We start from the raw sequence: 19,762 nt of genomic DNA on the forward strand, positions 1-19,762 counted from the left end.
TGCTAGAACAGCCCTTGTCCTGGGCTCATCTAAAACGCTACGGAAACGACAGGAGACTGACACGACCACATATTCACTAACACATGCACCCACTTTCCCCATTCACATTTGTTTCACATCCAACCAGAAATTCACATTTTACAGTCTGTCCACATCCTCGCTGGCACTCAAATACAGCCGCTTCTTTCTGTATGCAGCGTGGGATCCTCCGCAGGTCAGTGTGGTTAAGGCTGACACTTTCTGTCAACAGGCCTATCACTAACCCCCATTAGTCGCTCCGTTACACTCTTTCTCTGCCTCACTCCCTCACTCATACCACTCTCACCTCATCATTTACTCCCTTTGTTTTGATTAAACACTCGTTCACGAGTCGGTCCCTCATCCCTCACTCTCTCACCTATTGAGTCACTTGTTTTGTTCACTCCCGCCCTAATTCACTTAATTCCCCTCCCTCACCCACTTGCACTCTGATTCTCTCCTTCACCCTGTTCCCTCCTTCCCTCCCCCCTCTCTCGCTCCCTCTCCCTCCCTCTATCCATTCCACACTCACAGGTTCTCTCCCCCCTTCATTCTCACCCACTCGCTCGTTCATATCTCACTCATTGTTCTGTTCAATCATTCTCTCGTTCCTACCTGCCCCGCCCCCTCATTATGCCACTGTACGACACAATCACTCATCTCCCGTTCTTATTCATCCCCCATAATTCTCTCTGCCGCCTCTGTCTGCTGTCTCGCAAGATTTTATTTATTCATTTATCCGTTATTTTACCAGGTAAGTTGACTGAAAACTCGTTCTCATTTGCAGCAACGACCTGGGGAATAGTTACAGGGGAGAGGAGGGGGATGAATGAGCCAATTGTAAACTGGGGATTATTAGGTGACCGTGATGGTTTGAGGGCCAGTAGTGCACTACTTTTGACCAGGACTCATAGGGTTCTTCGGTCAAAAGTAGTGCACTATGTAGGGAATAGGGTGGCATTTGAGACTCCCCTCTATTCCCTCTGTAGTGTGTAGACAGGCCTCCCCTCATCCCTCTCACTCCCTCTGTAGTGTGTAGACAGGTCTCCCCTCATCCCTCTCACTCCCTCTGTAGTGTGTAGACAGGCGTCCCCTCATCCCTCTCATTCCCTCTGTAGTGTGTAGACAGGTCTCCCCTCATCCCTCTCACTCCCTCTGTAGTGTGTAGACAGGTCTCCCCTCATCCCTCTCATTCCCTCTGTAGTGTGTAGACAGGTCTCCCCTCATCCCTCTCATTCCCTCTGTAGTGTGTAGACAGGCCTCCCATCATCCCTCTCATTCCCTCTGTAGTGTGTAGACAGGCCCCCCCTCTTCCCTCTCATTCCCTCCTTTTCACTGGAACATTTAAGATCCCATTTAAGTGCTAATCAGGTTGTCATCCATGTGGCCAAAATCACAGGCTCTGATTAATAAAGTCTTTGTTGGCTAACGTTAGAGCATGGCTGAGTGGAGTGTGTTTAAACAGGTAACACAGCCAGGAGAGCATTCTGAGAGCAGCTGGGGGATCGATACCAACGCCCCTGTAGTGCCCTGAGATGGTGAACAGCTACAACGTGAGGATACCAACGCCCCTGTAGTGCCCTGAGATGGTGAACAGCTACAATGTGAGGATACCAACGCCCCTGTAGTGCCCTGAAATGGTGAACAGCTACAGCGTGAGGATACCAACGGCCCTGTAATGCCCTGAGATGGTGAACAGCTACAATATGAGGATACAAACGGCCCTGTAGTGCCCTGAGATGGTGAACAGCTACAATGTGAGGATACCAACGCCCCTGTAGTGCCCTGAGATGGTGAACAGCTACAACGTGAGGATACCAACGGCCCTGTAATGCCCTGAGATGGTGAACAGCTACAATGTGAGGATACCAACGCCCTGTAGTGCCCTGAGATGGTGAACAGCTACAATGTGAGGATACCAACGGCCCTGTAGTGCCCTGAGATGGTGAACAGCTACAACGTGAGGATACCAACGCCCTTGTAGTGCCCTGAGATGGTGAACAGCTACAACGTGAGGATACCAACGCCCCTGTAGTGCCCTGAGATGGTGAACAGCTACAACGTGAGGATACCAACGGCCCTGTAATGCCCTGAGATGGTGAACAGCTACAATATGAGGATACAAACGGCCCTGTAGTGCCCTGAGATGGTGAACAGCTACAATGTGAGGATACCAACACCCCTGTAGTGCCCTGAGATGGTGAACAGCTACAATGTGAGGATGGGCAGATACAACTGATTATTTCTTCACTCTCTCGCTCGCTATCTCCTCTCCTCGTCTAAAAAGACATCTTGTCATCTTCCCATCCAGCATATACCACCACTCTAATTCCTAACTCCCAAGTGTGTGTGTATGTGTGTGTGTGCGTGTGTGTGTGGTGTGTGTGTGTGTGTGTGTGTGTGTGTGTGTGTGTGTGTGTGTGTGTGTGGTGTGTGTGTGTGTGTGTGTGTATGTGTGTGTGTGTGTGTGTTTGTGTGTGTGTGTGTGTGTGTGTGTGTGTGTGTGTGTGTGATTCATAACCAAATCCAACATCCTCCTCCCCTAAAAACAATCTATTCTATTTAAAAACTCCAACCAGCAGACTACATCATCCAATTCCAATCACCCCATCATACCCCACTATGCCCAATTACTTATGCCCCAATCTCTCTTCAACAGCCATACTGCCCACCTACACCCAGCTATGCCCTTTCACCAGACTCTACCCTCACCCAGTTTGCTCAATCCCATCCTGTTATCTCCCTATAATCATGCTGACACTAAGCCCTACAGATGTAGGATCTTAATATGAGCCAGTTTGCTGCAGCAGGAAAATAATCCTGCAGCAACAAGAAATGTGAATTATTATGTGGATTATAATTAATGGACCTCTTTTTAGGGGTTGATAGATTTTTCGTTATTGGAAATCAAGTCTGACATTTTAAATGGAAATGACCAACTTCAGAAGCCTTTTTATACCTTGAATACACTACTGTGCAGGACATGTCTCAGCAACAAGAGAGTGATCAAATTAAGATCCTTCATCTGTATGTCAAAATGCCCCCTCCCCCCCACACACACACCCACCCCATGTCCCTCTCACCCTCCAGACCCCTCTATCTCCACACCGTGCAGACAGTCTACACTGAGCACAAACACCCAAACTCTCCCTCTGTGCTCTTTTCCCCATCTTTGATTTTCTGTCCATCAAGGGGGCGTGGATTAGCGCTCTCTTGTTTATCTGCTCGTCAGTTTTATCTATCTATCACAGAGCCATCCGCTCTGGCCCCCGCAGCCCGGCCACTGCATTAATCCCATATCAGCCGGCCAACCATCCATCACACTGCTGTCTATAACGTCAGATCCATCATCCGCCCATCTGTCTCCAACTGCCCCATACACAGGGATGATCTCCACGCAGAGGGGCCGCAGGGAGAGGGGGAGAGAGGGGGAATAGAGGGCGGTAGAGTGAAATTGAGAGAGAGAGGAGAGAGATAGAGGGAGAGAGAGAGAGAGAGAGAGATGGGGAGAAATGTAGAAATAGAATAAGGGACAAATGGAGAGAGAGTGAAGGATAAAATGACACTGCATCCCCTCCCTACCCCCTCCCTCCTTCTTTCCTTCCTTACCTCCCTCCCTCCCTCCTTCCTTCCCTCCCTAACTCCCTCCTTACCTCCCTCCCTCCCTCCTTACTTCCCTCTCTAACTCCCTCCTTACCTCCCTCCCTCCTCCCTCCCTCCCTCCTTACTTCCCTCCCTAACTCCCTCCTGTCCTGCTGACAGGATTCTCTTCATGTCACTACATGCTTATTACCCATTCCGTTTGTTTCCCTGTAATTTGTTTGTTTTCCTCGCCTTGCTAATTCCAGCCAGTGGGAAGAGTGCCAGGCTACCAGCGCAAGCTAGTACACCGCTGAGGAAGAGGAGGGGTCATACACTCAACATAAACTCCCATAAAGCCCTGGTGCATGCTGGGAGGATCCCTGGCCCCTCCCTTTTCAGTAGAATGGTCACTGCAGAGCAGGGGTAGGCTGGGGATATTGTCTAAAGCCTCCAGCTTTAAAATGGCTCAATATCTGGGTTCATTCAGGGTCGTTTGTACTTCCATCCATATCTGCTAACGTGGGGTGAGTGAGAGGGCACGTGTGCTCAGGAGTGAAGGTGAGTAGAGGGCGAATGCTAGGACAGAGACAGGATGTGGGAGTGGACAAGGGAGCATGTTAGTGCACTCAGGGGCAGGTGAGAGTGCACAAGCAGGAAGAGGCTAGATGTGCAAACAGGCAAGTGAGTGCAAAGCCATTTTAGTTAGGGTACACTTTGATTATACAGTGGCATAAGCTAGTGCGAGGTTAGATGATTGTTCATGTTAGTAGACAGATGGTGGAGGAGCAGAAGACGAGGGTATTGAGTGGCAGCCAGATGAGTGCACGATGCAGCCAATACATGCCAAGAAGTAAGTGCAGGCTAGAATAGAGGCAATCAGTGCACAACAAGCATACAGTTAGACCAACAGAAGATCCTGGGTGTATAAAGGACACAAGGTTAGTGGTTAGTGTACAAAGGGTCAGAGTGACCATCAGTAGAAACGATGCTAGAATAGCACTGTTAAAAGTCTTATAATCGCCTCAATGCAATTACAGAGTGCCAACCAATTATACACTGGCTCATATTTTTCTCTATAAATCCACAGCAGTCAGTAGAGCATGTTCTTACATACCTAGTACAAGTTCATTACAGAAACTGTCGCCTTCGAGGTCTTCCCAGAGTTATACCTATGACATGGGTTAGGTAATATTAATGTTACTGTAGGCTACATGGTAATTATAAGGTGGGATTTGGAACTTACTGAGTAATTTATAAGAACTTAGCATTTACTTCGGAATTTTATTATGTGTATGTATAATAATTGTAAATAATAATTTGTTCTTAACTGACTTGCCTAGTTAAATAAAGGTTAAATAAAATCTAAAATATTGTTGGTAGAGCTTGATCCCCAAACTCATTCTTTTGGAAAGGAACAACAAAGGAAACCCCTGAATGAATGTATTATTTAAAACCAACACCAGTAGGATACCTTTTGATAAAGGGATCTAGAAATGTAATTCTAAGTCCTTAAGCCTTGTGCCGTCTATAGTGAATATATTTCCGTAGAAATAGGTAGAAAGTATAATAATGTTTATTCAATTCAAAGCAAGGTAATTCCGTAGTTATCTAATGAAAATGGTGCTGTAACCCAGCAAGGACACTGCATATCATACGGTCAAGGACACTGCATATCATACGGTCAAGGACACTGCATATCATACGGTCAAGGACACTGCATATCATACGGTCAAGGACACTGCATATCATACGGTCAAGGACACTGCATATCATACGGTCAAGGACACTGCATATCATACGGTCAAGGACACTGCATATCATACGGTCAAGGACACTGCATATCATACGGTCAAGGACACTGCATATCATACGGTCAAGGACACTGCATATCATACGGTCAAGGACACTGCATATCATACAGTCAAGGACAGCCAATGTGCAAAAAGTACACAATAGCAAATGTCAGTCAGAATCAGTGAATACTCTCTGCAAACGAGATATGTTCATCACAATGGTTATTATGACTAGGGCTGTGACGGTCATGGAATTTTGGTTGACAGTTATTGTCCATCCAAATGACCGCAGTCACGCTAATAGCCGTTCGAATAGCAAAAATACATTTTCTCCTCTCCTCCGCTCCGGACTGCATGTGCTGCCCTAGAAATAAAATGAATAGAACTGGCATCCCAATTCAAGTGGGGAGGGGGCCATTGCCCAACTGAAGACTAGTTTGCAGCAGATGCAGACTCAACCACACAAATGCCTGGCTGTCCCGTCTTCAGTCAGCTGTTCGTTCTACACAGCTGTCCCGTCTTCAGTCAGCTGTCCGTTCTACACAGCTGTCCCGTCTTCAGTCAGCTGTCCGTTCTACACAGCTGTCCTGTCTTCAGTCAGCTGTTCGTTCTACACAGCTGTCCCGTCTTCAGTCAGCTGTTTGTTCTACACAGCTGTCCCGTCTTCAGTCAGCTGTTCGTTCTACACAGCTGTCCCGTCTTCAGTCAGCTGTTTGTTCTACACAGCTGTCCTGTCTTCAGTCAGCTGTTCGTTCTACACAGCTGTCCCGTCTTCAGTCAGCTGTCCGTTCTACACAGCTGTCCTGTCTTCAGTCAGCTGTTTGTTCTACACAGCTGTCCTGTCTTCAGTCAGCTGTTCGTTCTACACAGCTGTCCGTCTTCAGTCAGTTGTTCGTTCTACACAGCTGTCCCGTCTTCAGTCAGCTGTTCGTTCTACACAGCTGTACGTTCTACACAGCTGTCCCGTCTTCAGTCAGCTGTTCGTTCCACACAGCTGTCCCGTCTTCAGTCAGCTGTTCGTTCTACACAGCTGTCCCGTCTTCAGTCAGCTGTTCGTTCTACACAGCTGTCCCGTCTTCAGTCAGCTGTTCGTTCTACACAGCTGTCCCGTCTTCAGTCAGCTGTTCGTTCTACACAGCTGTCCCGTCTTCAGTCAGCTGTTCGTTCTACACAGCTGTCCCGTCTTCAGTCAGCTGTTTGTTCTACACAGCTGTCCCGTCTTCAGTCAGCTGTTCGTTCTACACAGCTGTCCCGTCTTCAGTCAGCTGTTTGTTCTACACAGCTGTCCCGTCTTCAGTCAGCTGTTCGTTCTACACAGCTGTCCCGTCTTCAGTCAGCTGTTCGTTCTACACAGCTGTCCCGTCTTCAGTCAGCTGTTCGTTCTACACAGCTGTCCCGTCTTCAGTCAGCTGTTCGTTCTACACAGCTGTCCCGTCTTCAGTCAGCTGTTCGTTCTACACAGCTGTCCCGTCTTCAGTCAGCTGTTTGTTCTACACAGCTGTCCCGTCTTCAGTCAGCTGTTCGTTCTACACAGCTGTCCCGTCTTCAGTCAGCTGTTCGTTCTACACAGCTGTCCCGTCTTCAGTCAGCTGTTCGTTCTACACAGCTGTCCCGTCTTCAGTCAGCTGTTCGTTCTACACAGCTGTCCCGTCTTCAGTCAGCTGTTCGTTCTACACAGCTGTCCCGTCTTCAGTCAGCTGTTTGTTCTACACAGCTGTCCCGTCTTCAGTCAGCTGTTCGTTCTACACAGCTGTCCCGTCTTCAGTCAGCTGTTCGTTCTACACAGCTGTCCCGTCTTCAGTCAGCTGTTCGTTCTACACAGCTGTCCCGTCTTCAGTCAGCTGTTCGTTCTACACAGCTGTCCCGTCTTCAGTCAGCTGTATGTATTTTATGAGGGTTATTTTATTTTCATGACTGTCTTCATCCATAACCGTCGGTTACATGGTTATACGGTATTTGAGCCAGACCTAATTATGACTGCAGAATGTCAATGTAGCGAGCTACAAACGACAGCCAGTTAACAATTCAAGTCTTTTTTAATGAAATACCGTATCTATCCGTATATATACTTTTTTATCTAGCCCTGTTTTTATTTGGGGTTTCTACATGAACATGGATGAGGAGGATGGAGGAAGGCTCTTTCTTTCATCTATAATGAGCACAAATAAACATCTCCAAACAAATGTTATTGTTTGACTGGCACTGCATCAGGGTAGACAGCTGTCAGGAGGAATCCTTCTCTATCCTCAGTAGAACTCAGTTCATTAGTAAGACAGCTTTACTCAGGGTTCCCTGTTCTAGTTGGAACAAACACTACTCTGACATACTGTACCTGTCGGTACGCAATACAATTTGACTCATCATTCCGCAATACCTGTGTGTGTGTATGTGTGTGTATATGTGTATGTGTGTGTGTAAATGTGTGTGTGTATTTATGTGTGTGTGTATGTGTGGTGTACTATATTGGGGAGTGGTTGTATTATATCAGTTCTCTCTCATGCTCTCATTGCTTTGACTCCAATAAAGGGGTAAAAACCAGCCATCCATAACAGATGCAATTACCACTGGCAAAACACACACACACACACACACACACACACACACACACACACACACACACACACACACACACACACACACACACACACACACACACAGACTGAATTAATCAGGCCTTAGACAAATAGCTGTGTAAATTCAGTGGATAACCAGATCAATAGTGTACACTCAATTCATTTGAGTTCACAGAGATGTCAAATTCTGCATAGTTCCATAACACACTGATTATACGGCCACCACATTAATTCACCAGATCAATAAAACCAATCTTTCAAATAAATCAAGTCACAAGCAAAGCAATGAGCCAACTGTAAGAGGAAAAGTCTGAAATGCCCTATTCCAGAGGCATTGTAACGTCCACCATGCACTCTGAGCATCAGCAACAACAAACAATAAAATAGTCAAGGAAGAGACAGGGCATAGTAATTGGTTGTATTGGATGTAAGGCCAGTGTTTAGGAGCCGTTTTGAACAGCTGTGGTCAGTGAGGTCAGAACATGACGTGTGGTCACGGGAATACCATGTTGCTGTGAGGTCATGGTAGGTTAGGTTGTGGTCAGTGTAGTTGATTTGTGGTCTGATGATCTATGACGTGCGGTTTGTTTGTGTATGCAGTGGGATGAGCTGAGTAGAACTGGTAAAGTTCATAAAGATTGGATTGTGTGGTTATTAAACTAGGCCCCAAACTACTGTCTGTGTTAAACTATGGTTACATAACATGTCTTATATGTGTTATGTTGAAACTATATTCAACACATACTCACCTGAAAATATTAAGCCTTGAGTTCTGGTCATATTGTATGGACAATGGCAGTGAAGTGCTCCACAGTCATTGTTTGTGGTAATGAGCACCATTATAATTATATGGAAAAATAGTAGGTATTGGAATTCGAGGTAGACCGATTAAGATTTTTCAACGCCGATACTGATACCGATTATTGGAGGACCAAAAAAGACGATACCAATTAATCTGCTGATTTTTTTTATGTATTTGTAATAATGACAATACAACAATACTGAATGAACACTTATTTTAACTTAATATAATACATCAATAAAATCTATTTAGCTTCAAATAAATGAAACATGTTCAATTTGGTTTAAATAATGCAAAAACAAAGTGTTTGAGAAGAAAGTAAAAGTGCAATATGTGCCATGTAAGAAAGCTAACATTTAAGTTCCTTGCTCAGAACATGAGAACTTATGAAAGCTGGTGGTTCCTTTTAACATGAGTCTTCAATATTCCCAGGTAAGAAGTTTTAGGTTGTAGTTATTATAGGAATTGTAGGACTATTTCTCTCTATACCATTTGTATTTCATTAACCTTTGACTATTGGATGTTCGTATAGGCACTTTAGTATTGCCAGTGTAACAGTATAGCTTCCATCCCTCTACGCCCCGCTACCTGGGCTCGAACCAGGAACACATCGACAACAGCCACCCTCGAAGCAGCGTTACCCATCACTCCACAAAATCCGCGGCCCTTGCAAAGCAAGGGGAACAACTACTCCAAGTCTCAGAGCGAGTGACGTTTGAAACGCTATTAGCGCGCACTCCGCAAACTAGCTAGCCATTTCACATCGGTTACACCAGCCTAATCTCGGGAGTTGATAGGCTTGAAGTCATTAACAGCGCAATGCTTGAAGCATTGCGAAGAGCTGCTGGCAAAACGCACAAAAGTGCCGTTTGAATGAATGCTTACGAGCCTGCTGGTGCCTACCATTGCTCAGTCAGACTGCTCTAACAAATCATAGACTTAATTATAACATAATAACACACAGAAATACGAGCCTTAGGTCATTAATATGGTCAAATCCGGAAACTATAATTTCGAAAACAAAAACAAAAACATTTTATTTCGTATTATTTCAGTGAAATACGAAACCGTTCCGTATTTTATCTAACGGATGGCATCCCTAAGTCTAAATATTGCTGTTACATTGCACAACCTTGTCATAATTACGGAAAATCTGGCAAATTAGTTTGCAATGAGCCAGGCGGCCCAAACTGTTGCATATACCCTGACTCTGCGTGCAATGAACGCAAGAGAAGTGACACAATTTCACCTGGTTAATATTGCCTGCTAACCTTTCTTTTAGCTAAATATGCAAGTTTAAAAATATATACTTGTGTATTGATTTTAAGAAAGGCATTGATGTTTATGGTTAGGTACACGTTGGAGCAACGACAGTCTTTTTTCGCGAATGCGCACCGCATCGATTATATGCAACGCAGGACACGCTAGATAAACTAGTAATATCATCAATGTGTAGTTATAACTAGTGATTATGATTGATTGATTGTTTTTAATAAGATAAGTTTAATGCTAGCTAGCAACTTACCTTGGCTTCTTACTGCATTCGCGTAACAGGCAGGCTCCTCGTGAGGCAGGTGGTTAGAGCATTGGACTAGTTAACCTTAAGGTTGCAAGATTGAATCCCTGAGCTGACAAGGTAAAAATCTGTCGTTCTCCCCCTGAACAATGCAGTTAACCCACCGTTCCTAGGCCGTCATTGAAAATAAGAATGTTTATTTAACTGACTTGCCTAGTTAAATAAAGTTGTAAAAACATTTTCTTTTTTAAATTGGCAAAATCGGCATCCAAAAATACAGATTTCTGATTGTTATGAAAACTTGAAATCGAAGAGAAGAGAGAATCGAGAGAAGAGAGGGAGAGGAGGAGAGGGTAGAGGAGGAGAGGAGAGAGGGAGCAGGCCACAGGGCTAATCTCAGGTGAGAGATGCGTAGTCCCACTGTAATTATAATTCTTAATGAATCTACTCTGGATGCGCTCTCTGGCTCTGTCTCTCTCTATCTACCCTCTCTCTCTCTATCTCCCCCCTCTCTCTCTCCTCTCTGTCTCTCTCTCTACCCCCTCTCTCTCTATCTCCCCTCTCTCTCTTTCTCTCTCTCTCCTCTCTGTCTCTCTTTCTCCACCTCTCTCTCTCTCTCTCCTTTCTCTCATCTACCATCTGCCTATGTTTTATGCTTTAGGTGTTTTGGCTGCTTTTATTTATGAATCTACATTAGCCTGTCACCCCTTTCTTCATGAGCTCCCTCTCTCCTCCTCCCTCTGTTCCTCTACCTCTCCCTTTCTCCTTCCTCTACCTCTCCCCTGTTCCTTCCAACTCCCTTTTCTACAGACACAGGCAAACAAACAGCTGCCGTTGTGTGTCCTTGTGGTGTCTCCTCTCTCACAGCTCAAACCCTAGCTGACACACACACACACATGTACACACTCTTCAAACACATCTTCTCCAGAGGGAGTGTTGCGGACAAAAATAACAGCTCCCCTCACACACGGCAGAGCTGCACAGTCCTCTATGGACTGACTCATGTCTCAGGTGAGCACTGCTGCTGCCCTTACAGAACAGGTAACCACTCACACACACAAACACACACACAAACACACACACACACTCCGGCGCCATGCAGGCTCGCCCCCCTGTTGTTGCATTTCTCTTTATCTAGCCTGACGCCTCATGGGAGCTGCTGATTGTACTAAGAAGACAATGAATAACTTCTGCACTAATTCCTCTGCTCTGAGAGGGTCAGTGGAAGCAAGGAGCAGTGAGGAGCAGTGAGCAGCCAGGGAGGAGCCAGTGAGGAGCCAGTGAGGAGCCAGTGAGGAGCAAGGGAGGAGCCAGTGAGGAGCCAGTGAGCAGCCAGGGAGGAGCCAGTGAGGAGCCAGTGAGCAGCCAGGGAGGAGCCAGTGAGGAGCAAGGGAGGAGCCAGTGGGTCTTGTAAAGAGTGGTCTATTGGGGGGAGGAGGTGTCTCTCTGTGGCAGAGAGTGCAGGCTGATAAGGTAATGAGGACAAAAGTGTCAGTATTGATGCCGAGAGAGAGAGAGAGAGAGAGAGAGAGAGAGAGAGAGAGAGAGAGAGAGCAATGAAACAAGTCTTGAGTCACCAAGTGTGAAAAGGTATACTGAGGAAGAAGAGTTGGAGGAAGCTGGTACTGGACTGTCACTGATAACACACACGGTGTGTGACTCAAGACGTCTCACACGCCAAAGCTCTGTTTCGACCAACCCATCCCAGCAGCTTCATGACCATCACTGCTTCTACTCCAGCCAACACCCTCCGTCAATCTATCAGAAAAGCATAGGAGATGATTGTACAAGCTATTAGGTCAATTGATCCCTGTTTCCTTTCATCTGGCCGGGATCTACTTTTTCAGACAGACAGGTTCAGCAAGGAGCCCATTTAGCCTAACGAGTAGGAAAGCTTAACTTGGATGGTGCTAATGGTTCACCTCTCTGTCTTTCACCCTCTCTGGGAATGTCTCTTCCCTCTCACTGTCTTAGGAGGAAATACATGGAGAGACATGGGGGAATGGAAACAAGTGGAAAAAATGTGCTCTGAATCCTCTTCATTATTCTAAAAGAGATAGTTCTGAGGAGTATTTCTGTCTGTAATAAAGCCCTTTCGTGGGGAAAAACTAATTCTGATTGGCTGGGCCTGGCTCCCCATTGGGTGAGCTTGGCTGCCAAGTGGGTGGGCCTATGCCCTCCAAGGCCCTCTTATGGCGGCACCCCTCCCCAGTCATGTGAAATCCATTGATTAGGACCTCATTTATTTATTTCCTTCTATGAACTGTAACTCAGTAAAATCTTTGAAAATGTTGCATGTTGCGTTTATATTGTTGTTCAGTATATAAGAGTCGTACTTTTTTACTTTAAAGGAGCAATCTGCAGTTGATACATACATTTTGGGGATTATTGAAGAATATCATTTATAAATTCCTCATAAGCTTAGTTCAACTGTTGTACCCCATCAGAATCCCCCAAAATATATGCTTGTTTTACTCTGTTTGTAAACAAATTAAATATAAACAACCACTATATGTAACGGCAGATCTCCTCTTTATCTGAAGAGGAGTAAGGATCGGACCGAGATGCAGCGTGGTAAGTGTCCATAACTTTAATCAAAGAAAGCACTGAACACTGAATACAGAAATAACAAAAGAAACGTGAAGAAACGAAACCGAAACAGTACCGTGTGGCGACAAACACTGACACGGAAACAAACACCCACAAACCAACAGTGAAACCCAGGCTACCTAAGTATGATTCACAATCAGAGACAACTAAGGACACCTGCCTCTGATTGAGAACCATACTAGGCCGAAACATAGAAATACCCAAATCATAGAAAAACAAACATAGACTGCCCACCCCAACTCACGCCCTGACCATACTAAATAATGACAAAACAAAGGAAATAAAGGTCAGAACGTGACACTATATAAGCTCAAAACATGGTTAAAACTACATGTGTTATGATGGACGGTCAGTCCTTGAATCCATAGCTCTATCTATGAATTTGGGAGTGGTAACATTTCTCCAACCCCATCCCTCAGCTTTTTACCAGGGACAGGGAATTTGCTTTGTTATTGTTTCAACTGCTGATTGCAGCTTTAAGTAAAGAGCACCTATAGCTCTGGCAGTTCCTTGAATAGAAAACACCTTCCATAACAGCTTTCATCATACTATAATAACATTTATTGCAACCAGCAGGACTAAGATATTTTCATATACAGTATCATTATTCTTAAGTACTGTACTTTCATTGTGTTTCAAAATGGCCACTATGGACCTCCAACTCTTTTTCAAGAACCGCATCTTACGAATCTAAATATATTTGAACAGTGAAATAATGGAGAGGGAGGTTGGAATAGACTGATGCTGTGCTGAACACTAAGGGCCGAGGCGGGGAGTGCTATGCTGCTGGATATACAACGGCAATTGTTGAGACCCTAGTCTGGCTACATTTTTACTTTTCTTTCCCAGTATGAATGGAATAATCAAGCATGTTGAAAAGGGCAATCAGTCTGCCATTGTGGGCAGCAGGTTGCAGGGTGGTTGTTAGGACTGGTGTGACTTACCAGAGTGCCACGACAATTTGGAGCCAATCCCCCCCCCCCCCCCCCCCCCCCCACACACACACACACACACACACACACACACTACTGTAAACGTGGGCAGATCCAAATGAGTTGCTTGGGTGGCTGAGTGGTCCATTGATTGGGCCTCTTTGAGTCTTTTCACAGCTGTAAACCAAGCCCCTTCACAGTCGATAGACACAACCCAAATACGGAGGGCAAACAATCCACTGTGTTGCTACATGGACCCATCAGGCTAATTCTACAGCCCACTCCATGTATGAAAAACAGTCCTCCTGACTGATGCTCTCTGGTCATGTTATAAATGAGGGTGGCTCAAGGATGTGCAGGATAGAGGGATGATGGGGTGAGGTTTAATCCCCCCCGCCCAGCCCTCGCACCTGTTCCAGATGTAGGAGGGCCTGTGTGACTCGTAAAGGCAGTGGCACTGGGATGCTGCAGTTACAGGCTGCTACATTCAGAGACACATTCACCCAGCAACACTTCACAACACAAAGACCCTGACTGAGCTCCAGCCCTGAACAGCCTTGACTGGGACGCCCTGTTCCCGTCGCCTTTGTGCCTCCGCACAACAACCCAGACAATTTCTGCTTGTTGCCCATTGTGTGCCTCTCTCTCTCTCCTTCGCTCACCAACTCTCTCTCTCTTTCGCCCCTTCTTCTGTCCAATCACTCAGAAACATGCATTAACACCTCCACCCTGCAAAGTGTAATCTTGTCAAATACAAAAATAAGAAAAACTAATTACAGATGCAATTTTGAAGAAAAAAAACATGATAGGGCACAATCAATTACAATAATTACTTTCGGCGACAGCTGTTTTAAAGCGTCCTTGTCTCTCCGTGTTTTTAGGGAGCTGAAACACATACAAAGTTGCCAATCAACTCTGCCTCCGATCCGCCACAATAACTGTCATTAGAATCATAATGGCTTTCCCTGTCAGAAGAAACCTTATCATTCTACACGGCTGGTAAATAACCAGCCAGCACAAGCTGCCAACAGCAGGTAAACACTCTGACCAGTGGGAGAGGAGGATGAGAGAGTAGAGAGAGAGGGAGAGGGAGGGAGAGCGTGTGTGAGAGAGAGAAAGCAGAGAGAGAAAGAGACAGAGAGAGAGACAGAGAGAGACAAAGAGAGACCGAGAAAGTAGAGAGAGACAGAAAAAAATGAGAAATGTAAAATACAGCACATGATAGATAGCCAGATTGTAGGTCAGACGAGGGAGAAAAAAACCCCATGCTTGCATAGACATGTGTGACGTTATCTAAAAAGGTATAAAGATTACTAGCCAGTGCCTATGCACATCACATGAGAGGCAGTTGTACAGCAGCACTGCACAACACACTATGAAAAATGCATGGTGCTACGCAGTCTGTCTGTATCCATCAGTGAACACCTCAACCTAATGCAATGGAATGGACCGGAGCAGGCTGGCTGATCATGAATTCAGGCTACAGACTCAAATTGACGTTTTTGCTTCTTTTATGGAATAGTACATGTTGTAGTGTAACAGCCTGAATTTAAAATGGATTCAATTAAAATGTTGGGTCACTGGCCTACACACAATACCCAATAATGTCAAAGTAGAATTATGTTTTTAGAAATGTTTACAAATGAAAAGCTAAAAACTCTTGAGTCAATAACTAGTCAACCCCTTTGTTATGGCAAGACTAAATAAGTTCAGGAGTAAAAATGTGCTAAACAAGTTACATAATACGTTGCATGGACTCACTCTGTGTGCAATAACTGTTTATTATCTCTGTACCCCACACATACAATTATCTGTAAGGTCCCTCAGTCGAGCAGTGACACAACTAGAAAATGGCTGCCTAGCCATGGCTATCAACAAACAACTTGATAGAGCTTGAAGAATTTTTTAAAGAATGATGTACAAATATTGTACAATCCAGGTGTGCAAAGCTCATAGAAACGTACGCAGAAACACTCACAGCTGTAATCACTACTAAAGGTGCTTTTACAAAGTATTGATTTAGGGGTGTGTATACTTTTGTAAATTAGATATTTCTGTATTTCATTTTCAATGCATTTACAAAAATGTCTAAAACCATGTTTTCACTTTGTCATTATGGGGTATTATGTGTGGATTCAGTCTGTAACACAACAAAATGTGGAATAAGTCAAGGGGTATGAATAGTTTCTGAAGGCACTGTATGTACCATTTTCGTAAATGATGAATAGCAGTTCAATGGACTATCCGATGCAGCAGGTGTTCCACAGGGCACTGTGTTGTGTCCTGGGTTGTTTGTGGAGGAATTTGTATCAGCGGTGTATCTCTTGACTTAGTTTGTATTAACATATCCATTTAGTCAGCCTTATGAGTAGCTTTGGGGGATGAACCAATTCATATGCTGAACAGGGTGGATGTTGCTAGGGAAATATGGAGAGGACTGTAGGAGCCACTAGTGTTATTTGTATGAAAAATGGATTGAATATAAACATGGCTTTATTTTCATGTAGGTTTGGATGCAAATGATTTCTTCAGTACATGTGAATATTTGACTCTTCACGTATTACGTATGGCTTCTATTACGCCAACCGCCAAAACGCTATCGAAATGATTTCAGTGATATAAATCCACTTCTGATTACCGGCATATTACAACATGGGGGTATCATTAATACCATGCTAATGCCTGACTATTAATCATCCCACTGAAATCCAATAATAATTTTTCTGATGGTGATGTGACACGTAGACAGAGACGCATAAATCCTTCTGTCTTGTCTTCAAGCTGAGAGAATGTTTGGCTTTCAACCATTTCTAGAAGGATGCCAGAGGCTTCTTGAACGCACAAAATAACCGCTTTAATATGTAAAGGGATTTGAATTCCAGTGAACCTGTTATGGGCCTTTTGAAAGAATGGTACAATACCTGCTACTTCTCTGCAAATGTGTGGAGTGGACATTAAGATCCAGAAAATGTATCCCTCCAAAACTAACTTTGGCATGTGCTGATGTAGGCTAGAAAAACTGAGAGGCTGTTTCAATTATGTTGTTTGTATTATGTTAGTTGCAGGCTTCCATTTCCTCTGTGCCCTTACCCTAAAAAGATCTGTGAAAGTATAGGCCTATTCAGTAGCGAATATGTTAATATGGAATATGAAGTGTGTGGTGTATAGGCTGGGCTACGGTTTAACGAGGTCGGGGATTAATGCTTTAGTCCCACACATTGGGGACGGGCGAGCAGTTCACTTTTGAGCTCTCCTGCGCTCTAATGCGGATTTTCTTGTATAACACGCAATGAGCCCTTAAATGATAAAAGGTGTCTCTCCGTGAGACGGCCTGCTACTGTGCTGCTGCTGGAAATGGGGAAATAGATGGAGGGAGGTAGTACATCACACCGCTTATGCTGCCTCTGTCTCTTCATCGCATTTTTCTTTCACATAAGCTCGTTTTTTCTTCATGGGTGGTTGGGCTCGTATAGGGCGCTGCAAGCCAGGCAATTCGTCCAGGCAAGCTTACCACGACAGTTCATCGCTCACTCATACATTAAATGTATTAAGGAAGCTGGCTCGCTTTTCTTCCCATGTCATCTGCGTACACGTCAAGCCCGTGAATGGCCCAAGTCCTCTTCCATTACCAGTGTCGGACACCGGCAGTCAAATTCAAGCCAAATAGCTGTCGTGGAAGTGATTTTGCGCATAATCATAGATATCAACAGAACGTTGTACAATGTAGTATAGACTAATTGTATAGACTAGTCCACCGTTTTCAATTTCAGGGAGATTGAGGCTAAATAACATTCAGTGTGCTTAACATTAATTAAATTTACCAATGGTCAATTTAATTAGTAATGCATTGCACGTTGCACTTCAGACATTATGTCCAATATAAATGACCTATTAATGTCCGCTTAGTCAAACACGAGTGTACACACAAAATAATAACCACACGTTTTAATCATGAAGCAACTGTTGACGCATCGTAAACATACTCCACATATGTCCAAGCATAAAATATCAATAAATAGAGCTCGTTACACACCTCTCCACCTCTATGCCAGACAGACAGATTCCACCGTCACATTCAGTGCAGCATCCCGTAGACCCAAAATACTACATGGATTATAACATTAAAAACCTTGCTTCGTGTCCTACCTTGATTCCTCCAATCTCCTTCCTTCGTTGCTCAGTATATCTCATTCATTCTTCCTTTCCCCTTTTTTCACGGTCTCCTTCTCCTCTGGTTATCCGTCGTTTGTCATTTCTTGGTCCTTCTTCGTGCGGATGCATAAAGATAAACAATTAATAACCTGCTATCTTCAAAACAACCACTGCGAATGAAACGGGAAAAATCCTGCCGGTTAAAAATGACAAAAACAGTGGCGGCGTATCCCTCATATCATGTTTATGCTCATGGAATTATACCCATATGCGTATCAGAATAAATAGTAATGCGACCTCGCCTCATTTTAAGACATTATTTCGTTTAGGCGCGTAAAGGCGGTCCCAGTTTTCCATAATAAGCAATAACGTCTCTAGCCTAGCACATAAATGTGTGCTGCGCAGTCCGTTTGAAATGGTTGTAGATAAGCCGTTTTCAATTTGCCATTGCAAAACGTATCTCTTTGGATGTTTTCCTAAATATTTTAGGCTTCAATGGCTAAATACCTTGTGCTGAAGGACCGATGCGGTTCTAATGTCGGTGGTTAAGAAATTCCATTATAGGCTATCCACAATTGTTGACTCTCAATGCAGATATATCAAACCTGGAACCAAAACACAAATATCAAAGGTTCCTTTACCGACTCATGCCACGTAGAAAATAGCAGTCGTTCTGTCTCCTCTGTCAGTAGCCTATGTCGAAATGTCTGTCGCTGGTAGCCTACAGAGGACTTCTACGCACCCAATAACATTCAAGTAGTCTATTCTCGCACATTTTGTATGAATGAACTAAAGATTCCAAATGATTGTGTGCGAATATTCATAGATTGATGGTGCCCCACAGCTGAGGCGAACTTCCTCAGCGATGTCAACGGGTAGGCTATAAGATTATTTATTGAAAGATGGATGTTGGATAATTTATGTTAAATTGAAAGGCTATCATGCGGCTACAAAATAACGACTAATAGTTCTGCAGAGCGTTTGGCTCATATTTCAATAACCAAACACAATGGCATTTTTTCCCCACAAAAGCAAGCAAGTTGAGCTAGTTCATCTTTCCTGTGATGCAAATGTCATACGTCGTTGCCTGTGATGACAGACTGGCAGGCGAGGCGCGCATCTGGCTGTTCACCGCGTAGCATTCAGCGTCGCGCATTTGTTGTTTATTAAAATCTCGAAATCTCCACCGAGAACTCTATATTTCAGGTGGAGTCCTCGAGGCGATAATTAGATTCCCTAGTCGACATTTGGTCCCTATAGACAGGCGCCACCGCGCACGCAGAAACATAAACGTTATGTCAGACTTGTGATTCTCATCTTGTTATTCATTTATTTGCAGACTACGTATCCTAGACTACGTGTTCGAGTTTATGGTCGTGGCATGGGAGGAAGCAGAGAGAAGACGAAGGAAAGGTGAGAAGGACACAGGGTAAGCTATGTATGTTCCTTTACAGGAGTGCCTCGTTGAGAAGGACGCCGAGGAAAGCAGCATTGGTGAAAGAGTATTGTTTCACCGCGTGATGCCGCTCCCTAGTGAAGGCGCTCAGGACCGTAACAGGAACGACAAGTCTTTTGTATAATAATAGCATAAGCCTATACCCAAGTCCCCCTATAAAACTGCAGTCAGACGCGTTATATTACGCGAATCACATTGCATGCTGTCCAATACACTATTAGGCTATTTTGTGTCCGGGTTCCAAATGAAACCAATGACAGGCCTAACACAGTCTTGGTCTGTACTTTATAAAGAGATTGTGAAGGCTAGTAGACCTAGTAGTAGACTA

General features: G+C 44.5%; 1 protein-coding gene across 2 annotated transcripts in view; it reads right to left on the reverse strand.

The window, feature by feature from the left end:
• adgrl1a (adhesion G protein-coupled receptor L1a) overlaps positions 1-19,300 on the reverse strand; it is a 229,190-nt gene extending 209,890 nt beyond the window's left edge. Inside the window, exon 1 of one of the 2 annotated variants that reach the window (XM_036938851.1) lies at positions 17,973-19,300. The gene's annotated coding sequence lies outside the window, so the exon portion shown is untranslated. The remainder of the gene's footprint in view (positions 1-17,972) is intronic. The other variant, XM_036938852.1, reaches the window with a different exon arrangement.
• Positions 19,301-19,762: the final 462 nt, after the last annotated feature.

This window comes from Oncorhynchus mykiss, chromosome 12 (assembly GCF_013265735.2).
Source record: "Oncorhynchus mykiss isolate Arlee chromosome 12, USDA_OmykA_1.1, whole genome shotgun sequence".
Taxonomy (NCBI): domain Eukaryota; kingdom Metazoa; phylum Chordata; class Actinopteri; order Salmoniformes; family Salmonidae; genus Oncorhynchus; species Oncorhynchus mykiss.